General features: G+C 36.4%; 1 pseudogene; it reads left to right on the top strand.

Moving 5' to 3' along the window:
- Positions 1–2,171: 2,171 nt before the first annotated feature.
- On the top strand, positions 2,172–5,006 carry LOC109565546 (proteasome maturation protein-like; annotated as a pseudogene).
- Positions 5,007–5,530: the final 524 nt, after the last annotated feature.

Here is a 5,530-nt window from a genome sequence, read left to right as displayed (position 1 = left end):
AACATGAGCAAATGGTGCTTCCTTTGGGTATTTCTCTTATCTCCTCACTGAATTCATATGGAATTAGCAGTGGTAGTTTGGGAAATTCTTTTATAAAAATACGTTTCTTGACTTTGAGGTGTAGAAAGAGAATGGCTATGAATGAATATACTTGACAGTGAGCAGTGCATTTTGTGAGACTTGAAATTCATCAAACTTAAGGTGCCTTATTTCTGAGCCTGTTCATGAAAGGACCTGAGAAGGCTGAAAGAGTTTTATATATGATCAAAATTGAATCTGAAGAAAAGCTGTCTAAAATTCTCATTGCCACATTTCTAAAGTTAGAAAAAAGTTTAAAATGGGATTGTATAGAGAGTCTCATCCTGAAATCCTAGAAAATGACAATTCTTAGGAGGTTTAGGGAGGGGGTATGGGAGAAAAATGGGTGTAGGGAACAAAGAAAATCAAAGTAAAACTTCATAGAAATCAGAAAATATTATTTTAGGTAAGAGAATAAATAAATCCTTACTCTAGGACTCAGCTTAATAAAGCTGATTAGTCAAATTTAAAACCTTTGGTTTTGGAATCACAACCACAAGGATATGGGATAAATCCTAGCTCACGGTTCTGAGCAGCTTCTTAATCATTTTCAGCATCAGTTTCATGTATACAGTGGGAATATGAGTTTATTAGAAATGATGTTTTGAAAATTAGGGGGAAAGAATGTAAAGGTACTAAAACATTGCTCTGGCAAATCTTTTATTTTTAAGTGCAAAAAAAAATCACCAGAGTTCTTACTAATAAAACTAGATTATTTATATTGAATATAGATTTTTGGGGTTGAAGAAAGGAGTAGGGGGATTTATTTTCACCATATATCATTTAGCTAAGTTTGAAATGTATACCATGAATATGTATTGCCTCATGAAAAGAATGATTTTTAAAATTATGCTAACATTATAGACTAAATCTCATGTTGAGATCTTGGGAATCTATAAAGTAATCAATGGAAATCCGTATTTCTATGATCCCCTTATAGAAGTACTGTAAAGGAATAAATGGCCTCCTAGCTGCACCTTTTGTTTCTCACTTACGTCCCAGCTGAAAGCCTCCCATCAATTTAGTACAAATATGTACCTGAAGTTCAGTTCAGTTCAGTCACTCAGTCGTGTCCGACTCTTTGCGACCCCATGAACCGCAGCACGCCAGGCCTCCCTGTCCATCACCAACTACCAGAGTTCACCCAGATTCAGGTCCATTGAGTCAGTGATGCCATCCGGCCATCTCATCCTCTGTCGTCCCCTTCTCCTCCTGCCCCCAATCCCTCCCAGCATCAGAGTCTTTTCCAGTGAGTCAACTCTTCATATGAGGTGGCCAAAGTACTGGAGTTTCAGCTTTAGCATCATTCCTTCCAAAGAAATCCCAGGGCTGATCTCCTTCAGAATGGACTGGTTGGATCTCCTTGCAGTCCAAGGGACTCTCAAGAGTCTTCTCCAATACCACAGTTCAAAACCATCAATTCTTTGGTGCTCAGCCTTCTTCACAGTCCAACTCTCACATCCATACATGACCACAGGAAAAACCATAGCCTTGACTAGACAGACCTTTGTTGGCAAAGTAATGTCTCTGCTTTTGAATATGCTATCTAGGTTGGTCATAACTTTCCTTCCAAGGAGAGAGCATCTTTTAATTTCATGGCTGCAGTCACCATCTGTAGTGATTTTGGAGCCCAGAAAAATAAAGTCTGACACTCTTTCCACTGTTTCCCCATCTATTTCCCATGAAGTGATGGGACCAGATGCCATGATCTTCGTTTTCTGAATGTTGAGCTTTAAGCCAACTTTTTCACTCTCTTCTTTCACTTTCATCAAGAGGCTTTGTAGTTCCTCTTCACTTTCTGCCATAAGGGTGGTGTCATCTGCATCTCTGAGGTTATTGATATTTCTCCTGGCAATCTTGATTCCAGCTTGTGCTTCTTCCAGCCCAGCATTTCTCATGATGTACTCTGCATATAAGTTAAATAAGCAGGGTGACAATATACAGCCTTGATGTACTCCTTTCCCTATTTGGAACCAGTCTGTTGTTCCATGAAAGCATTTTGTAAAATTCTTATATATATATATATTTTAAATTATCCTTAAATGTTTTGAAAGTCATATACTTTTGATATTCCATTTTATAGACAGGTATACATGCTGGACTTCATAGATATTAATTCATTCAAAATCACATGGTAAGTAAAAGCGATGGGATTCAAACTTTGAAAACTTTCAAAATTTTATTATGCTTTAAAAATAGAGCATATTTTTTTAGAACAGAATGTATGGAGATTTCCCATATTCTGTGTCCCCATGCATGCATAGCTTCCCCATTATCAACACCCCTCACCACCATGGTAAATCTGTTACAACTGATGTACTCACAGTGATATATCATAATTACCTGAAGTTCCCAGGTGGCAGATTAAAAACCCGCCTGCCAATGCAGGAAACATAAGAGACCAGGGTTCGATCCCTGGGTCAGGAAGATCCCCTGGAGGAGGGCATGGCAACTCATTCCAGTATTCTTGCCTGGAGAATCCCATGGACAGAGAAGCCTGGTGGGCTACAGTCCGTAGGGTCCCAAAGAGTTGGACATGACTGAAGTGACAGCATGCATGCATGTACCTGAAGTTTAAAGCTTACATTAAAATTCATTCTTGGTGTGCATTCTATGAGCTTTGGCAAATGTATCTAAATAATGAAATATATACATCATTATGGTATCATACAGGGCATCTGCACTGCCCTAAAGCCCTGCTTTACCTATTCACATATCCTTTCCCCTTAATTCCTGGCAACCACTGAAAATATCTATAATTTTGTCTTTTTTCTGAATATCATCTAATTAGAATCATACAGTATGTAAAATTTTTGGATTAGCTTCTTTCACTTAGTATTATGCATTTAAGTTTCCTCCATGTCTTTTAACTTTATAGCTATTTCTTTTTAGTGATAAATAATATTTCATTGTCTGGATGCACCACCGTTTATTTATCTATTCTCCTACTGATGGGCATCATGGTCACTTCCAAATTTTGACATTTGTGAATAAAGCTGCAGTAAATATCCATATGCAGGTTTTTGTGTGGGTATACAGTTTCAATTCTTTCAGGTAAATACCAAGAAGTGAATTTGCTGGAATTCTATGGTAAGAGTATGTTTAGTTTCATTAAATGCCACCAAACTGTCTTCCAAAATGCCTATCATTTTTCATTTCCACCAGAAATGAATGAGAACTCTTGATGCTCCATACTTCACCAGCATCTGGTGTTGTCAGTTCTGGATTTCACCCTTTTTTCTAGGTGTGTAGTGGTATTTCATTGCTGTTTTCATTTTCATTTCTCTAATGATATATAATGTGAAGCATCTTTTCATGTGTTTGTTTGCTATTTGTAACTTTTAAATCTTTTTGACAACAAATCTGCGTATTAAAAACAAACAAAAGAAGTGTGCCACCGGATGTGAGGAATTAGTTCCCAAAATTGGAAGTGAGGGTCCAGGGGGCTAAGAAGCTGTGTAGAGGGCAGGCTGAAAATAGATGCTGGAGAACTTGGATCTCAGCAAATGGGCAGTTGTCCAATTACTGAACTTTCAGCAGGTGGACCTTTTGAAAGTCATGATATTCTTTGGAAATGTTTTTCTTATGTGAAAAATGAACTTTTGCCCAGTCATCCTCCTGAATTATTAAGAGACACCTAATCTTACATTTTAATTTTGCATCTTATATCTGCTCAGAAATGATAAGGGGAAGTAGGTAGGGAATATAACACAAGATGGACCAGGTGTTAATAACTGCCAATGATGGGTAATGGTGAAGGATTTTATTATATTCTTCTATTTCTACATATGGTTAAATTTTTCTACAATAAATTATTTAAAATAAATATGCAAAGCAACACGATATTAAGATATATAAAGTTTTTGAGATAAGACACAGCTTGTTCCTTTAGGAGAAGGAAATGGTAACCCCCTCCAGTATTCTTGCCTGGAGAATCCCAGGGACAGAGGAGTCTGGTGGGCTGCCGTCTATGGGGTCGCACAGAGTCGGACACGACTGAAGCGACTTAGCAGCAGCAGCAGCAGTGTTCCTTTAATTGGTGGGTCATTTGCTAAGTGTTTTGAATCATTTAAAATCATACAAAACTGTAATATTTGAAGCTTCATGCTTTTAGTGTATATTATATTGACAGAGGTATTTTCTGATTCCCAGGTGGCTCAGTGGTAAAGAATCCCCCTGTACTCTGAACCCAACAGTATTCCCCGAATTCATATATTGAAGCTCTAATTCCCAGGATGACTATATTTGGAGATAGGGCCTTTAAGAAGGTCATTAAGATTAAATGTGGCCATAAATGCCCTAATCCAATGACTGATGTCATTACAACAAGAGGAAGAGACCCCAGAGATATACACAAAGGCCTTGTGAGGACACAAAGAGAAGGCCTGTATCTGTGAGTGAAGGACAGAGGCCTTAGGAGAAACTAACCCTGCCAGCATCATGATTTCAGACTTCCAACCTTCAGAATGTGGAAAAATAAATGTCTATTATTTAGGTCATTCAGTTGGTGTTTTTGTTTTTTTTTTTTTCTTTTTTAATGGCAGCCCCAGCTGACTAGTATACCAAAATAAAATGTTCAATGGAAATAAAATGAATTTATCCACATTAAGAAACATTTAGGGTCTATTTGCTCTACTAAAATTACAAATGAAGTTCAAGGCAATGCAGCCTTGAACTTCCATTTTGTTCCAGCTTCAAATCTTTCACTGATTATGTTAAGGGGTAATGAAAAGGCTATTAAGGTATTTTTAATGATCCATCATAAAATGATGTAATGAAAGAACCCCTCTTGATGGTGGAATATAAATTTGGCTTACTATAATAAAGTTGTGTTATTAATTAAAGTAGAAGCACTGCATCTTATTTATAGTTAGTTGCCTTTTTACTATAATTTAACCTATACAACATTAGAAGTACTGATACAAGAGAAATTCTACTCCTCTGAAAACACCTCTGCCAACACAACATGCACTAAAGGCATAAAACCTCAAATATTACGTTCTTGTCTGATTTTAAATGTTTCAAAACACTTAGCAAATGACCCAACACCAAACAATTAAAGGAACACAGTTGTATCTTCTTGTCTCAAAAACTTTACTTATATATTTTATATCATGTCACTTTGAACATTTATTTTAAATTATTTATTATAGACACCTTTAACCTATATAGAAATAGGAGAATATAATAAAATCCTTTAGCATTATCTATCATCAACAGTTATCGACACCTGGCCCATCTCATGTTCTGTACCCTACTTACTTTCCCTTATCATTCCTGTACAAGCGTAAAAGGTATTACTTCATCTGTACATATTTCAGTGTGTTTCTCTGAAAGTCAATAACCTTCTTTTTAAAGATACCCACGATGTCATTATTATTTGAAAAACTTAATAAATCCTTAATATCAGAAAAGATCCATTGTTTAAATGTTTCCAACTTTCTCACAAATG

Source organism: Bos indicus, chromosome 11 (genome assembly GCF_029378745.1).
Source record: "Bos indicus isolate NIAB-ARS_2022 breed Sahiwal x Tharparkar chromosome 11, NIAB-ARS_B.indTharparkar_mat_pri_1.0, whole genome shotgun sequence".
Classification (NCBI taxonomy): domain Eukaryota; kingdom Metazoa; phylum Chordata; class Mammalia; order Artiodactyla; family Bovidae; genus Bos; species Bos indicus.
This window is presented reverse-complemented; position numbering and strand designations above follow the sequence as displayed.